We start from the raw sequence: 19,298 nt of genomic DNA on the forward strand, positions 1-19,298 counted from the left end.
AAAGTGTGTTAACCAGGGTTCAGGGTAAGCACATTCCTTATAAAGTGAAGGGCAAGGCTGGTAGAAGTAGGGAACCTGGGATGACTCGGGAGATTGTGGCCCTAGTCAAAAAGAAGAAGGAGGCATATGACATGCATAGGCAGCTGGGATCAAGTGGATCCTTTGAAGAGTATAGAGATTGCCAGAGTAGAGTTAAGAGAGAAATCAAGAGGGCAAAAAGGGGACATGAGATTGCTTTGGCAGATAAGGCAAAGGAGAATCCAAAGAGCTTCTACAAATACATAAAGGGCAAAAGAGTAACTAGGGAGAGAGTAGGGCCTCTTAAGGATCAACAAGGTCATCTATGTGCGGAACCACAAGAGATGGGTGAGATCCTGAATGAATATTTCACATCGGTATTTACGGTTGAGAAAGGCATGGATGTTAGGGAACTTGGGGAAATAAATAGTGATGTCTTGAGGAGTGTACATATTACAGAGAGGGAGGTGCTGGAAGTCTTAACGCGCATCAAGGTAGATAAATCTCCGGGACTTGATGAAATGTATCCCAGGACGTTATGGGAGGTTAGGGAGGAAATTGCGGGTCCCCTAGCAGAGATATTTGAATCATCGACAGCTACAGGTGAGGTGCCTGAAGATTGGAGGGTAGCAAATGTTGTGCCTTTGTTTAAGAAGGGCAGCAGGGAAAAACCTGGGAACTACAGACCGGTGAGCCTGACATCTGTAGTGGGTAAGTTGTTAGAGGGTATTCTGAGAGACAGGATCTACAGGCATTTGGAGAGGCAGGGACTGATTAGGAACAGTCAGCATGGTTTTGTCTCACAAATTTGATTGTGTTTTTTGAAGGGGTAACCAAGAAGATAGATGAGGGCTGTGCAGTAGACGTGGTCTACATGGACTTTAGCAAAGCCTTTGACAAGGTATCGCATGGTAGGTTGTTACATAAGGTTAAATCTCACGGATCCAAGGTGAGGTAGCCAATTGGATACAAAATTGGATTGACGACAGAAGACAGAGGGTGGTTGTAGAGGGTTGTTTTTCAAACTGGAGGCCTGTGACCAGCGGTGTGCCTCAGGGATCGGTGCTGGGTCCGCTGCTATTTGTTATTTATATTAATGATTTGGATGAGAATTTAGGAGGCATGGTTAGTAAGTTTGCAGATGACACCAAGATTGGTGGCATTGTGGACAGTGAAGAAGGTTATCTAGGATTGCAACGGGATCTTGATAAATTGGGCCAGTGGGCCGATGAATGGCAGATGGAGTTTAATTTGGATGAATGTGAGGTGATGCATTTTGGTAGATCGAATCGGGCCAGGACCTACTCTGTTAATGGTAGGGCATTGGGGAGAGTTATAGAACAAAGAGATCTAGGAGTACAGGTTCATAGCTCCTTGAAAGTGGAGTCACAGGTAGATAGGGTGGTGAAGAAGGCATTAAGCATGCTTGGTTTCATTGGTCAGAACATTGAATACAGGAGTTGGGATGTCTTGTTGAAGTTGTACAAGACATTAGTTAGGCCACACTTGGAATACTGTGTACAGTTCTGGTCACCCTATTATAGAAAGGATATTATTAAACTAGAAAGAGTGCAGAAAAGATTTACTAGGATGCTACCGGGACTTGATGGTTTGACTTTTTGGGAGAGGTTGGATAGACTGGGACTTTTTTCCCTGGAGAGTAGGAGGTTTAGGGGTGATCTTATAGAAGTCTATAAAATAATGAGGGGCATAGATAAGGTAGATAGTCAAAATCTTTTCCCAAAGGTAGGGGAGTCTATAACGAGGGGGCATAGATTTAAGGTGAGAGGGGAGAGATACAAAAGGGTCCAGAGGGGCAATTTTTTCACTCAAAGGGTGGTGAGTGTCTGGAACGAGCTGCCAGAGGCAGAAGTAGAGGCGGGTACAATTTTGTCTTTTAAAAAGCATTTGGACAGTTACATGGGTAAGATGGGTATAGAGGGATATGGGCCAAGTGCAGGCAATTGGGACTAGCTTAGTGGTATAAACTGGGCGACATGGACATGTTGGGCCGAAGGGCCTGTTTCCATGTTGTAAACTTCTATGATTCTATGATTTTAGGGCTCCTTGGTGCCACACTCGGTCAAATGCTGCCTTGATGTCAATGGCAGTCACTCTCACCTCACCTCTGGAATTCAGCTCTTTTGTCCATGTTTGGACCAAGGCTGTAATGAGGTCTGGAGCCGAGTGGTCCTGGTGGAACCCAAACTGAGCATCGGTGAGCAGGTTATTGGTGAGTAAGTGCCGCTTGATAGCACTGTCAACGACACCTTCCATCACTTTGCTGATGATTGGGAGTAGACTGATGGGGCCGTAATTGGCCGGATTGGATTTGTCCTGCTTTTTGTGGACAGGACATACCTGGGCAATTTTCCACATTGTCGGGTACATGCCAGTGTTGTAGCTGTACTGGCACAAATCTTTGAAGGTGGCAGGACAGGTTGAGAAAGCAGTTAAAAAAGCATACGGGATCCTAGACTTTATGAATAGAGGCATAGAGTACAAAAGCAAGGAAGTTATTTTGAACCTTTATAAAACACTGGCTCGGCCACAACTGGAGTATTGTGTTCAATTCTGGGCACCGCACTTTCGGAGGGATGTGAAGGCCTTAGCGAGGGTGCAGAAAAGATTTACTAGAATGTTTCCAGGGATGAGGGACTTCAGTTACTTGGATAGACTGAAGAAGCTGGGGGTGTTCTCCTTCGAGTAGAGAAGATTGAGAGGAGATTTGATAGAAGAAATCATGAAGGGTTTAGATAAAGTAAATAAAGAGAAACTGTTCCCCTTGGTGGAAGGGTCGAGAACCAGATTTAAGATGATTGGCAAAAGGACCTGAGGTGACATGAGGGAAAACATTTTACGTAACGAGTAGTTATGATCTGGAATGCGCTGCCTGAAAGGGTGGTGGAAGCAGAATCAATCGTGGCTTTCAAATAGGAATTGGATAAATACTTGATGGGAAAAAGTTTGCAGTTCTACGAGGAAAGAGCGGGGGAATGGGACTAACTAGAATGCTCTTACAAAGAGCCAGCATGGGCTCAATCGGCTGAATGGCCTCCTTCTGTACTGTAACCATTCTATGATTCTATGATATGTCTGTGGCTTTTTAAATGATTGTGGATGAATTGGATTGTTCTCCACCCGTTTACCTCAACCAAGGTACCTTTGCCCATGTGCAAGTTTTCTACAATACTTATTATTCTATTATTTGTGTTTTCTTCCCCCCTCTCTGGTTCCCTTGTATGTTCTCTTCTGGAATTATTCTGCTCTGTTTTCTTTTTACTGAGACTGATTGGTAGAATCCATAATATTGCAATTCTAAAAATATTTTTAAGATTGGCACTCTTGTTATTAGACTATTTTCAAAGTGGGCTGACTGGAGGACACCATTTACCTGTTCAAAACTGCCTGCAACTTGACTTCATTTCGTAGACTACTCATGGGAGGATAGGCGCTCTACACCATCTGTTACTGCAGCTTATTATCTGGTTATTATCTCCTTACTGTTTGTGGGATCTTGCTGTGTGCAAATTGGCTGCCGCGTTTCCTACATTACAACAGTGAGTACACTTCGAAAGTACTTCATTGGCTGTAAAGCGCTTTGGGACCGCCTAAGGTTGAGAAGGGCACTATATGAATGCAAGTCTTTCTTATTAGAAGGAGACGAAAACAGTGTGATAGTGGAATTTTAACAAAAAATAAGCACGTTTTTCAAAAATATCTTTTGGATGGAACAGAATACTATGAATCTAATTTTTGTCCTCAATATTGTCCCTCTTCCTCCTGACCTTTGGAGGTTCCTGTTCCATAGGTGTCAACAGCCTGGCAGTACCATAAATGAGGTGGAGCTGATATCTCAGGAAATTTACGAAAAGGGCAAGATAAGACCATCAGGCCTGGCCAACTAGAAAATGGTGCAACCATATACATAATTGACCCAGCCACAGACCGTGTAATCTCACGGGAGAAGCAAAAAATCAGAGGAAAAAACTTGAGGCCAATTTAGGGAAAACTGGAAAATTCCTATCCAACTTCCTAAGGCAATGGGGCAAACTCCAAGAAATCCTGATCGCCTATAACTCCTCATAATTACAGTTAACAAACAACTTACCCTCTACAATTAGAAATGTCCTCTTGGGTAAGGAACTGTAATGACTGCTGACATACCACATGTTTCTTTAGTTATTCCAGAGGTGATGATTGTGCAGGAAGATATACTTCCTGGCATCTAATCTAACTCTTTGCCCACAGATTTTCTATGCATGCTAGACCCATCTTGGTGGCAGATGAAGGCAAAGGCTTAATTTACTCACGTAACTGCTGCATGTTTTCTCACCCATTCACTAAGGATCCTCAAACTACTTGCTGGCTTTGTACTCCTCCGTTCACATCTCTGGAACATAGGCTGAACATGGGGTTGTACTTGTTTTACATTCTAATGCTGAAAGCATCTGTTTGATCTGTTTGTGTAGAAGGCTGTCCACAACCTTCAAGAAAGAATCCACACTGGTGGGAAACCGCCTAATCTCCACTCCCTGAATTGACATCAGCAGGTCCTCCAAATAATTGGTGTGGAGGACATTCAGGAGGTGGGCGAAGAAGAGCTTGGTGGCAGGGGTGGAAACCCTCCAATCAGATTTCCGCCCTGCCACAGAACTGAAATGGCTCTTATCAAAGTCACAAATGACATCCAATGTGACTGTGACTGTGGTAAACTGTCCCTCCTCATCCTTCTCGACCTGTCTGCAGTCTTTGACACGGTTGATCATACCACCCTCCTCCACGGCCTCTCCTCCGTCATCCAGCTGGGTGGGACTGCGCTCGCCTGGTTCGATTCCTATCCAGTCGTAGCCAGAGAATCACCTGCAATGGCTTATCTTCCCACTCCCGCACCATTACCTCTGGAGTCGCGCAAGGATCTATCCTTGGCCCCCTCTTATTTCTCGTCTACATACTGACACTTGGCGACATCATCCAAAATCACAACGTTAGTTTCCACGTGTACGCTGACGACACCCAGCTTGACCTCACAGCCAGCTCCCTCGAACCCTCCACTGTCTCTGATTTGTCACACTGCTTGTCCGACATCCAGTACTGGATGAGCAAAAATTTCCTCAACTAAATATTGGGAAGACTGAAGCCGTTGTCTTCAGTCCCTGCTACAGACTCCATTCCCTAACCACCGACTCCATCCCTCTCCCTGGCCACTGTCTGAGGCTGAACCAAATCATTCACAAACTTAGCATCCTATTTGACCCTGAGATGAGCTTCCAACCCCATATCGGCTCCATCACCAACACCACCATTCACATCCGTAACATTGCCCCACTCCGCCCCTGCCTCAGCTCATCTGCTGCTGAAACCCTCATCCATACCTTTGTTACCTCTAGACTTGACTATTCCAATGCTCTCCTGGCCAGCCTCCCATCTTCCACCCTCTGTAAACTTGAGCTCATCCAAAACACTGCTGCCCGCACCAAGTCCCGTTCACCCATCACCTCTGTACTCGCTGACCTCAATTTTAAAATTCTCATCCTTGTTTTCAAATCCCTCCATGGCCTCGCCCCTCCCTATCTCTGTAATCTCCAGCCCTACAACCCTCCAAGATCTCTGCGCTCCTCCAATTCTGGCCTCTTGTGCATCCCTGATTTTAATCACTCCACCATTGGCGGCCGTGCCTTCAGCTGCCTGGACCCTAAGCTCTGGAATTCCCTCCCTAAACCTCTCCGCCTCTCTACCTCTCCCTCGTCCTTTAAGATGCTCCTTAAAACCTACCTCTCCTGTCCTAATATCTCCTTATGTGGCTCAGTGTGAAATTTGGTTTGATAACACACCTGTGAAGCGCCTTAGGATGTTTTACTACGATAAAGGTGCTATATAAATGCAAGTTGTTGTTCTTCTTCTTTATGGCAGGAACACTCCTTCCATTTGAGACAACATATGAATGTTCCTATGACTTACCACATGGCAATGGACCTTTGGGTAAAAGCATAGTTGTGACATAGAAGATGCTAAATACTTCCAGCTCACATACCACAACGTGTTACTAGGCAATACATCTCACATAATTAATATAGAATCATACAAATATTGTACAAGGCGAATAATGTATTCAACAGTAAGCCACCACTAGATGGCAGTGAGGTAATACTGTTGGGAATTACATGGTCTAGTATTTTTGTAGTTCATTTTACACAAAACATCCTGGAATATAGTTGCATTTGTTTAAATATTACCCCTATCATAGGTGTGAATTCAGGCAAGGCTGCATCTGTGCTTTGTAATAAGATCAGTATAATAAGAATATATGTATAATAGGAAAATCAGTATAATAGAATGTATAATAAGAATATACATTCCATTGAGAAATAAAAACTCCACGGGAAAAGCAATCCATCCGTGGCTAACTAAAGAAGTTAAGGATAGTATTAGATTAAAAGAAAAGGCTTATAATGTTGCGAAGAATATTAGTAAGCCTGAGAATTGGGAGAGTTTTAGAAAACAGCAAAGGATGACCAAAAAATTATAAAATGGGAGAAAATAGAATGTGAGTAAACTAGCAAGAAATATAAAAACAAATTGTAAGAGTTTCGACAAGTATGTAAAAAGGAAGAGAGTAGCAAAAGTAAATGTTGGTCCCTTAGAGGCTGAGGCAGGAGAAATTATAATGGGGAATAAGGAAAAGGTAGACATTAAACAAATATTTTGAATCTGTCTTCACAGCAGAAGACACAAAAAACATACCAGAAATAGTGGGGAACCAAGGGGCAAATGAGAGTGAGGAACTTAAAACAATTAATATCAGTAGAGAAAAAGTACTAGACAAACTAATGGGACTAAAAGCCTACAAATCCCCTGGTCCTGATGGGCTACATCCGAGGGTTCTAAAAGAGGTGGCTGCAGAGATGGTATATTCATTGGTTGTGATCTTCCAAAATTCCCTAGATTCTAGAATGGTCTCAGCAGATTGGAATGTAGCAAATATAATTCTGCGATTCAAGAAAGGAGGGAGAGAGAAAACAGGGAACTACAGGCCAGTTAGCCTGATATCAGTCGTCAGGAAAATGCTAGAATCCATTATTAATGAAGTAGTAACAGGGCTTTAGAAAATCATCATATGATTAGGCAGAGTCAACATAGCTTTATGAAAGGGAAATCGTGTTTAACAAATTTATTAGAGTTCTTTGAGGATGTAATTAGCAGGGTAGATAAAAGGGAACCCCAGTGGATGTAGTATATTTGGATTTCCAAAAGACATTTGATAAGGTGCCACATAAAAGGTTGCTACGCACGATAAGGGGTTCATGGGGTTGGGAGCAATATATTAGCATGGATAGAGGATTGGTTAACGGACAGAAAACAGAGCGTATGGATAAATGGGTCATTTTCAGGTTGGCAGGCTGTAACTAGTGGGGTGCCGCAAGGATCGGTGCTTGGGCCTCAGCTATTTACAATCTATATTAATGACTTAGATGAAGGGACCGAGTGTAATGTATCCAAGTTTGCTGATGATACAAAGCTAGGTGGGAAAGTAAGCTGTGAGGAGGACACAAAGAGTTTGCAAAGGGATATAGACAGGTTAAGTGAGTGGGCAAGAAGGTGGCAGATGGAGTATAATGTGGGGAAATGTGAGGTTATTCACTTTGGTAGGACGAATAGTAAAACAGAATATTTTTTAAATGGTGAGAAACTATTAAATGTTAGTGTTCAGAGTGTTCTGGGTGTCTTCGTATGAGAAACACAAAAAGTTAGTATGCAGGTACAGCAAGCAATTAGGAAGGCAAATGGAATGTTGGCCTTTATTGCAAGGGGGTTGGAGTACAAGAGCAAGGAAGTCTTGCTACAGTTGTACAGGGCTTTGGTGAGACCATATCTGGAGTACTGCATACAGTTTTGGTCTCCTTATCTAAAGAAGGATATACTTGCCTTGGAAGCAGTGCAACAAAGGTTCACTAGATTGATTCCTGGGACAAGAGGGCTGTCCTATGAGGAGATATTAATTAGAATGGGCCTATACATTCTGGAGTTTAAAAGAATGAGAGGTGATCTCATTGAAACATATAAGATTCCGAGGGTGCTTGATGGAGTAGATGCTGAGAGGTTGTTTCCCCTGGCTGGCGAGTCTAGAACTAGGGGGCATAGGATAAGGGGTCGGCCATTTAAGACTGAGATGAGGAGGAATTTCCTCACTCAGAGGGTTGTTAATCTCTGGAATTCTCTACCCCTGAGGGCTGTGGATACTGAGTCATGGAGTATATTCAAGGGGAATCAAGGGATATGGGGATTGGGCAGGAAAGTGGAGTTGAGGCCAAAGATCAGCCAAGATCTTATTGAATGGCAGAGCAGGCTGGAGGGGCCGTTTGGCCTACTCCAGCTCCTGTTTCTTATGTTCTTATGCTCTTATCATAAAATGCACAAATTATCACTCTCACCCAACCATGAAGCAAACTCACCATCTATGTTTAATGGTTGGTAATTGAGTAAATCAAATTCTCTCCTTTGCTGCCTCTGGCACTTTACCCTTTAGCTGGCTCTAGCTCTCTCTCTCTCTTTCTCTATCTCTCCTGTGCCTCTGTTTATTACATTGGAGAGCAGAATTTTTGAGAGTCGCCGACCTTACGACTACTAATGTTTATAAGCTGCCAAATGTTATTTGGCCCATGCTAGTTTTACCAAATCATAGCCCTCCTTTAATATCCTGGGGATATGACGACAGTGATGCCACAGCTGAACAGTTCCTTGAATGGGCCTTTAATCCAGAAAAATACTTACTTAATGATCCGAAAAATTACTGGCCAATATCATTTCATTGTCAACTCAAACACAATCTATTCCATTCATCATCTTATAAACCTCGATCAGATCACCTCTAAGTCTATGCTTCTCTAAAGTGTAGAGTCCCAGCTCCTTTAACCTATCTTGATGACGAAGGTGCTTTAAGCTGAGAATGAGGCTATTGGCCCTCCTCTGCACCCTTTCCAAAGCCTCAATATCACCCACCATGTGAGGAGACCGAGCTGGACACAGTATTGCAACTAAGGCCCAACCAAGGTCTTGTACAAGGACAAAATATTATGCTTTGTCTTATATTCAATCATTCTATAAATGCACCCAACACCCTATTAGTTCTAGCTATCACTTCACGGCATTGCTCATGAACCTTTAGAGACCTATGCACTTTCTAATGTTTACATCAGTTATATACCACCAATCAAGGAAGTTTGGATATGCGGATGACCTTGCGAAAGCCATCCAAGCAAGAACTATTGCCCAAGTGAAAGGCATGCTTTCAGAATACTTGTAAATACTTGAACACTTTGTCCGATTCCTCAGAAAACGCTTGTGTCTGCATTTCATTTGAGCAACTGGCATGAAAAGAAGCATCTCAGTGCTTCCTGCTGTGGTACTAAACTCAGGGACGAGGACTTCCCAAATGACCTTGGAGCGGTTCTGGATCACAGTCTCACATACCGTCAACATCTGACGCAAACTGCAGCCAAGATAAAGACTAGGATCAACTTAATCCACAAATTAGCAGGGACCAGCTGGGGAGCAGATGCTCGCACCCTATGGACAGCCACCTTGGCCCTTGTTTTCTCAGCAGCTGAATATTGTGCATCAGCATGGCAGGAAGTGCAGATACAAATCTTGTGGATGTGCAGCTGGATACCACAGTGAGAATCATCACAGGAGTGCTGAAACCAACAGCAACAGCCTGGATCCCTGTCCTCGCACATATCTTGTTACCACTTCGGAAGAAAAGCAGCAATAATCAAAAAATACAACCGGGCCCTAAAAAACTTAGATGTCCCCATCAGTGAAGATCGCAAGATGCTCCCGCCTTAAGTCCAGGAACCCCCTTCCAGTTAGCGACCAAAATTCTTGAAAGCTCAGAACTCTCACCTAAAGACAAGTGGCGGATGATGTGGGAAACCAGCGGGGTCAAGAATAAAGACCTGATCATGGACGTTGTGGATCAACAATGACATGTAAAATACCACATCAGAGCTTCATACGGGCGCTGCAAGAACCTGCTACTTAAATTGGGCTCAGCATCCACAGGCTAGGAAGAGAAGAAATCAGCTGGAGTTCTTGCTGCCAGATGTCAACCAATTACACCTGCTAGGTGCAGCTTTTTAGTTATTGAGGGCAATTTTTCGTGTTGATATTGCCACACTTATGCCTAAAAATGGGGCAGTGGTGGGACCAAAATCATGTGGGACACAACCGCCAAATTACTGCCGATTGTCCGCCTGTCCCGAGTTTTGGCGGACCTCTATTTAGGCAGCCAGCGCTCCTGCCGGAAAAGGCCAAATGAATATTTGCAAATAGGGGTTAAATGACATTGTCAAGAACCCCCATTGCTATTTTTCTCTCTGCTCAAGTCACTACCGCTAGTTCCTGATCCTGTCCACAAACCATAGGATCAGGAAGAGGCCATTTCCAGCAATATTTAAAGGGATCTCAGGCAAGATGCTGGAAAGTTTTGAGAGGCATTCTGTTTGTATTACATCGTGCTTTTTTGCTACTAAGACCATTTCAAAGTTCTTATAGTGGCTGTACTCTTAAGGGACTTCTGGCAACATACTTTTTCTTCATGGGGTGCTTCTGGCAATTCCACTCTGGCAAGAGGAGGAGAAGAAGCAGCATTGGCAGGAGGAAGGAGCAAATAGAAGGAGGTGTGTTCACAGGAATCCTTACCCTCCCATCAGACTTTCTAAGCCCAGGGCAAGCACAGTTCTCTGAGCAGCAGTGCATAAGGAGGCTGCACTTTTCTATGGAGGCTGTCAGAGCTGTGTCGCCTCCTGCAACAAGACCCGCAGCCCACTGCCACCTCTAGCACAGCATTGCCTGTTTCAGTCAAGGTCACTGCAGCCCTCGACTTCTTTCCCTCTGGCTTCTCCCACAGGGGATATCAGTAACATCAGTCAGTCTGCACTTCATGCTTGTGTTAAGCAGGTGACTGATGCCATGTTTGCCAAACACTTTCATCACTTTCCCCAGGGACACCTGGAAACAGCAGGATAGGGGCTCTGGAGTTCGCACAGATTACAGGCTTCTCCCAAGCCCAAGACTTCATTGATTACACCATGTTGTCCTGCGGGCCAATTCACATGACCCCATTAATGTGCAACTGGTATGTGATCACCAGCAAGCAGGAGAGGTCCAGCAGTTGGATGCAGCCAGAGTTCTTCAGCAGCAGCTCGTTGACTTTAGAGTCAGTTCCTATTTAAGGGCAACAAGTTGCTGTTTTGAGCTGTTGGTTCTGGATGTTCTGCCCTGACCCTGCATTCTCCCAAAGCATCGCACATTGTGTGCAGGAAGCACTAAGAATGTATTTAAATGGGTTGACTTTGCTTTGGAGCAACAATGGCGCTACAAGTGACTGCATTATTCCCCCCTGTGTATATTTGCATCTCCATTGGCCAGCTATAGCGTGGCGTTGACAAAGAGTAAGGTGCGGATCAGTAACCCAGCGTTTTACTGTGTAATGCAGAAAGATTCCGAAGACAGGAAGGGAAGAAATAGAAATTTAATAATACTTTACTGGAAGAGAGGAGAACCAGTTCTCTGTGGTGCCATCCACTATTATATGAATGTTGTTACAGTGAAAATTGAGATCAGTCTGTTTATGTGTTACAAAATCGTAAATACATTTCTAAAGAACGGAGGAGATTCTCCCCCACTGACGCTGAGAAGTTCCGCTCTTTGTCAGTTGGTTCTTGTCCCGAGAGTCCCAGACATTCAACAACGTCAGTGTGTAAAGAAGGAATGCTCCTTAAAATGATGTCCCTATAAGAGCAATGAAAACGGCAATACTGCAAGGAAGTAGAATCTTTTTAAAAGCAGCTCTTGGAGGAGGGAGCGTTCTGTGGGCACAGCAGCTTCAGCCGGATTTATCTCCCTCAGAAATACCTTCCTGTTGATACTTTTAACATGGTTCATTTGTACAGTTACAGCTTATTAGAAGAATGTAGTTCAGTTACTAGCACCAGCCAAGATACACAGCCATCAAAAGGTTAATATTTAATGCAGTCCAGACATGCTGGAAGCTGCACAGAAAAACAATCCGAATACAACTGCAAGATAAAGCTTTCCGTATGAACTTGGCCTCACAAGCTGCAGCACTAGTTCCATTTTTTTTATTATTTATTTTTCAGACCTTCGGTTTTGCTCCATTCTCTTATTACTACTGCATCATACATTCTTCCCTGAATGTGTCAATAGGCAGATGCCCTTCTCTCTTGAAGTCTCTCAGCCATCATCACATGATCCTAGGTTTCCTGCTGTTGATCCATCCCCCCCACCCAGGGGGAATTCTGCCCACTTTAGCATCCGCCCCATTTTCTGCCATAATTTCGAAATGCCTGCTCATTTTTGGGCAGGTGGCAATAACATGGTGTAGTCATACACCCCATTAGCCATCATTTCTCCACATTTGTGCTGAATCCTAGTCATATAAAATGGGCATCCAAGGTTGCTAGACAATCTGAAGAAGGCGGAAGATAATTTAAAGGGCCTAGTATCAGCGTTTATAAGTGTAGTTAAAACTAATTCCACACTCACTTTTACTGTTTTTCTCTCGCTGCTACCAATTGCATTGTCATCAGCCTTTGTGTCATTCGCTGAGGGGTGCAATTCACCATCCTTCAGACAGGCATTCCCTTTGGGAATTCCCTTCTATCCTTGTTTCATGAAAGACGAAGAAGAGGTAGAACAATAGAGGGATGTCAGGCTGGTGAGACTGCACTGGAGGTACATAGCACCCACCTGCTAGTACCCCCACACCAGAATATATACAGACAGAGGCACTCTTCCCTGCATTGGACTGAAAAGCAGTGCCTCCAGAGGTTATAATTTCCAAGGGAAGCTGTCACTAAGTAATACCACATGCTGCAAATTGATTTACAGCTCACCTCCACCAGTGCCTGTTAAGTTCACAACTGCCCTTAACATGTATACTATGGGGCTATTGCAGGTTCTCACTGGGGACATCTGTAACATTAGATAAACAGCCATGCACAGATGCATTAAAAAAGTCATGGATACATTTTCTCTAGAGCTAGCAATTCATCTTCCCCACCCCGTCCCCAAGGACAACCAGTGACATAACAGGGCAATGCAATTTCATAGAGTGGGAGGATTCCCTAAGCTCCAAGGAATCATTGATTGCACTCATGTGGCCGTAAGTGATCCCTTTCTCAATCACAACAGATCGATTCAAGCACCAGAAGAATCGACAGGAAAGGATTTCACTCCCTCAACGTGCAGTTCACATCATTAAGCAAGTGAATGGTTGCTTCCCTGGGAGTGGCCAATTTACACATTAACCATACCTCACCTTGTCTGAGTGAGATTATTAGTTACCAAATTATGAGCGGATTTGTGGTTTATCCAATGGAGCTAAGTTGAGACTGGATAAATATATTTCACAGCTGTAGCATTTATTATTAAATTCAGTTGGTAACACACTAGAAAAGACTTCAGACCATCAAAACATTTGCAGTCATTTTAACTGACTACACGCAGCTATCAATCATACAAAAATCCACAGGAGGGAGGGGGAGAGGGAGGGGGAGAGAAAGAGAGAAAGAAAGAGAGAGAGAGAGAAAGGAAGAAAGAAAGAATGAATGAATATTGTGCCTTATCATGCCCTCAGCATATCCCAAAGTGCTCGACTCTATTTTGTTCTCCCCTTCTCCAGTCTCTTCCGACCTACATCCACGACTCTTCCGACATCCTCCGCCATTTTAATAGTTTTCAGTTTCACGGCCCTAACCGTCTTCATTTCACCATGGACGTCCAGTCTCTCTTCACTCCATCCCCCACCAGGATGGCCAGTGGGCCGTCTGTTTCTTTCTTGAACGGAGGCCCAATCAGTCCCCATCCACCACCACCCTCCTCCGCCTGGCTGAACTTGTTCTTACGTTGAACAACTTCTCCCTAGACTTCACTCACTTCCTCCAAATAAAAGGTGTTGCTATGGGGACCTGAATGGGTCCTAGCTATGCCTGCCTTTTTGTGGGATATGTGGAACATTCTTTGTTCCAGTCCTACTCAAGTCCCCTCCCTCACCTCTTTTTCTAGTACATTGATGACTATGTTGGTGCTGTTTCCTGCTCTTGCCCCGAACTGGAAAATTTCATCAACTTTGCTTGCAATTTCCATCCTTCCCTCGGTCACATGGTCCATCTCCAACTATTCCCTTCCCTTCCTCAAATTCTCTATCTCCATTTCTGGGGATGGGTGTCAACCAATATCTATTATAAGCTCATTGACACCCAAAACTACCTTGATTACATTTTCTCCCACCCCTCTTCCTGCAAGGACTCTATTCCATTCTCCCAGTTTCTCCGTCTCCGTCGCATCTGTTCTGACGATGCCACCTTCCGCACCAGTGCTTCGATATGTCTTCTTTTTTCCTCAACCAAGATTCCCCTCCACTGTGGTTGTCAGGGCCCTCGACCATGTCCGTCCCATTTCCCGCACTTCTGCCCTCACTCCTTCCCCTCCCTCCCAGAATCTTGTCTTCACCTTCCACCCCACCAGCCTCTACATTCAACAGATCATCCTCTGCCATTTCCGCCACCTCCAGCGCAATGCCACCACTAAACGCATCTTCCCCCTCCCCTGCCCTTTCAGCATTCCAAAGGGAACGTTCCCTCCGTGGCACCCTGGTCCACTCTTCATCACTCCCAACACCTGCCCCTTCATCTCCTCCCTTCCTACCATCCAGGGCCCCAAACACTCCTTCCAGGTGAAACAGTGATTTACTTGTACTTCTTTCAATTTAGTACACTGTATTCACTGCTCATGATGTGGTGTCCTCTATATTGGGAAGACCAAACACAGATTGGGTGATCGCTTTGCTTAACACCTCTGTTGGCCTGGCTCTGTACTTCCTTAAAACTGTTAAATCTTTACTTCTTCCAGTTCTGACGAAAGGTCATTGACTGAAACATTAACTCTGTTCCTCTCTCCACAGATGCTGCCTGACGTGCTGAGTACTTCCAGCATTTTCTGTTTTTATTGCTTTATAACCAATTGATTACTTTTGAAGTGCAGTCATTGCTATGTAAGTAAATGTGAGAGCCAACTTATGTAGACAAACAGTGAATAAATGACAAAATAATCGTTTTTTGGAGGTTTTGGTTGAGGGAAGAATGTTGGCCACGAACAGAATGGGTCACTTATTCATTTTGCGCTCCCACCAACTCTAGGAGTGGTACTAAAGTAGCAGACTGAGGGCAGAAAATCCAGGTTTATACATTGAAGTACCACCAAGTGACTTTCATATTCTGGGGTGGTTTCAACCCAGCAGTAAATGGGCAGTGTGTAGTCACCTTCTCCCGCTTTGCCTTTCCCCTCCCTATTCTTTCTTTCTCTCCCTCCCCTGCCCTCTCTCCCCATCTCCATCTCCCTCTCCCCTCCTCTCTCCTTCTTCCTCTCCCCGTAACATCTGCCTCCTCTCTCCTACCCCATCTGGGTCCACTTGTCCCCTCCCCTCCCCCCGTTTCACCCGAACTCTGCACTTGGTCTTGACTCCCCACATGCAGCATCATGGGAGATCGATTGTACTTTTATAACAAAAGATTGACCAAAATACACAAACAAACCTGTCACAGCATGTAGCAAACCCCCCAAAATACACAACATGCACAATTTGCATTTATATAGCACCTTTAACATAGTAAAACATCCCAAGGCGCGTCATAAGTGCATAATCAGAGAGAAAATGACACCGAGCCAGAGAAGGAGATGTTAGAACAGGTGACCAAAAGCTTGGTCAAGAGGTAGGTTTTAATGAACATCTTAAAGGAGAGAGAGGTGGAGAGGTAGAGAGGTTTAGGGAGGGAATTCCCGAGCTTAGGGCCTAGACGGCTGAAGGCACGGCTGCCAATGGTGGGGCAAAGGAAGTGGGGGGTGTACCAAAAAACACAAACAAACCTTTCACATTATTTTGGCAAATCCACCACAATACACAACAAAACCCACCAAAATACACAAACAAAACCATCACAGCGTGACAAAAAAACCCACCACAATACATAACGAAACCAGCCATAGCAAAATTACAAAGTCCAGAAAGAGGGATTGATTAGCTGCACCGATGTTTGAGCTTTGGATCCTGGTGGGGGAGGGAATGACGTGTAGTAGACCTGAGTCAGGGAGCAGGGAGCGTGCAATGGGACAGAGGGCTGGAGAAGACTGTAGAGAGCAGGGTGGAGCAAGACCATTGAGGCATTCAAAGTCTTCACATGACTGACACTGTAGCATCTGCATCAGATCACTGGAAACTAAACTACATGTGATATATCAGTGAATAATGGAATCCCTTTGAACAAAATAATGGAGATTTTCCCCAGACAGGTGAAATATTTCCTTATTTATTGCATTTGCTACAAACACTTCAATTGAGTTATTTGTTGCACATTTGCACCATGTACAATGTGAAAAATAACTTTTCCTTTTGGGATAACCTTGGTACCATAACATCAATTTAAAATACTCTGAACCAGCTGCTATTTATTTTGGGAACAAACGCTGATCACATTTACTTATGTGAGGGTATAACAATGACGTTGTGTGCGCCAGAGGTGAAATCCATGGGTGACTAAGGAATTCAGATTAAAGAAAGGTTGATCCGACTCTGCCAGAACATGCATTGGATTTGTCACAATAAAGTCTGACCGTGTAATTGATGTTTATTGATTAGTACTCAGGAAAAGTAATGCTTAGTGCCATTAGGAACTTATTCATTAGCTGTACACATTACACTGTGCTTTTAACAAGCAAGTTTATACTTCCTATAGTATTATAAATACATAGAGAGCTTAGGAACAATCATAATAGTCACCTGTAGAGAAAAGAGAAATAAATAAAAATTTCAATTTATATAATGCCTTATCCCATCGTCAGGACCTGCCACAGTTCTTCACAACCAGTGAATTAGTTTTAAAGTGATGTCATTGTTGTTCTGTATGGAACTGCATCAGCAAATTGCCCACAGCAAAGTTCCTCAAAAAGCAAATGAGGTGAATGGCCTCAGTTTTTGATACTGCTGAAGGAGGAATGTTGACCAGGACAATGGGAGAATTCTGCAGTGTCAAGGAATCTTTTATGCCCAGTTGGACCACCAGAACAGGCAAACAAGGTCTCTGTTTAATGTCTCATTCAAAAATCCCTCAATATTGCACTAAATTATTGAGCGATCATCCCATGCGCCTAGTTCATGCCAGCAGCCTGACGCTATGCAATTTCTATCCCCTCAAATCCACATGACTGGAAATGACGTTGGAAATCACAAGCAGACAGATGGTAGATGCGGCAGAAGATGACAAGGTTGGCGGTGGGGTGACAAGAGAAGATTGGTAGTAGCTGGAAAAATGCTCATCACAGGTAGTGTTGGCTTCATGTACTTTTTTAAAGCATTGCAATGCCCTTGCTCCAAACTGCTTTTTCTTCAAGGGGGATGTCACTGTTTGTGCAGATAAACAAGCTCTTCTATGTTTCACATCATGTGGAATGCCTTATAGGAAGAGGTCAAAAAATCTGATGACCACCCAGGCACTATTGGATTGGAATCTGTTGGCATGATCAGATCCTCAACTGCTACCATTTCCTCACCAACAATGTTATGGCACATTACCTGTGCAAGCACCAGCACAGAGACACCCATTTGAGAGAAAGGAGTAAGAAGGTGAGGTGCTGAGCACTAGTGAGCATGTAGATGCACTGCAGCAACTCGCCAAGGCTTCTTCGACAGCACCTCCCAAACCCACGACCTCTACCACCTAGAAGGACAAGGGCAGCAGGCACATGGGAACAACACCACCTGCATGTTCCCCTCCAAGTCACACACCATCCTGACTTGGAAATATATCGCCATTCCTTCATCGTCGCTGGGTCAAAATCCTGGAACTCCCTTCCTAACAGCACTGTGGGAGAACCTTCACCACATGGACTGCAGCGGTTCAAGAAGGCAGCTCACCACCACCTTCTCAAGGGCAATTAGGGATGGGCAATAAATGCTGGCTTTGCCAGCAAAGCCCACATCCCATGAAGGAATAAAAAAAATCTCAAAGCCTCGGCTGAGACTAGGGCCTTCAGCAGGTAAGTATTTGGAGCCAGACTGGAGGGATAGGAAGCTGCTATTAGGCCGCCTTCTACCTACTTCAAAGGAATGTTTTAGAATTACAAATGTATCAAAAAATACTCTGGATGGAACAATAATTGCTTGTTAATTCATCAGAGGAAAATCTACTAGGTTGGCAAATGCATTATAGAAAGTGATACATTTACCTTCATAACAATTTTCCAACTGGTATTTTAGGTTTGTAGTTCCTGAATTAATTTAACTTATATTGTTACCGGGTATAGAACTATAATAACAGTTCTGTGGAAATGCATCCATCTGACTTTATTCTATTTGCTATGGGAATCTAATCAGAAATCTATTTAAAGAGAATGTTCATGTAGTCTGGCTAAAATAATGAAACATCAGGTGAATACAGAACTACAGAATGGTCCAAGCATACTGGCGTATCATAGGATGATGTGGTGTTCCCACAGATGGTGAGATATGGCTAAGTTCATATTAACTACAGTATTGAAGTAGAAGAAAAAACATTCTCAAAAGAATTACCCCAAATGAGAAGATTCTTAATTGAATTCAGATCTTATTTGTTGGTAAATAGCTGTTACTGTAGCAAGCACAAACAATTTTTCTTTGTTAAGTATGAGCTGATTACATTATGTGTTCAGCTGTATCGAACATGATTTGGAACAACTTTCCTCAGTGATACAATTATTTGTTTTTTTTCTCAACTCATTCAAGGCGACCCCTTGGCCTCAACATCTCCTGTGGCCTCTCTACTACTGTTGTCTTGATCATCATCCCCAGCAAAAACTTTCACTGTCTTCCATCCCTGTTGTTCCCCCGGTACAGCCTCCGTTCTTTGCTTCCCTAACAAGGTGTGCAAATTCGAATGTACCTGGCACTCAAGTGGCTTAGCCATCCATCACCAGATCTGGCTGGACCAGCTCCTCAAAAAACCCACCCTTCTGTGTCCTTGCAAACCACCACTCCATCTCCGACCTCTCTCTCTCTCTCTCCCCTTTCTCTCTCTGTCTCTCTCTCCTCAAATCCTTGAACATGTTGTCACCTCCCAGATCTGTGCCTATCCCTCCCATAACTGACAGCTGCTTCCCTAAGACAAGAGTTGCCTCTGGTCTCTAAGGGTCCAGGGGAACCATCCCAGCCACCAACCGCTCAAGCT

Source organism: Heptranchias perlo, chromosome 9, assembly GCF_035084215.1.
Source record: "Heptranchias perlo isolate sHepPer1 chromosome 9, sHepPer1.hap1, whole genome shotgun sequence".
Classification (NCBI taxonomy): Eukaryota; Metazoa; Chordata; class Chondrichthyes; order Hexanchiformes; family Hexanchidae; genus Heptranchias; species Heptranchias perlo.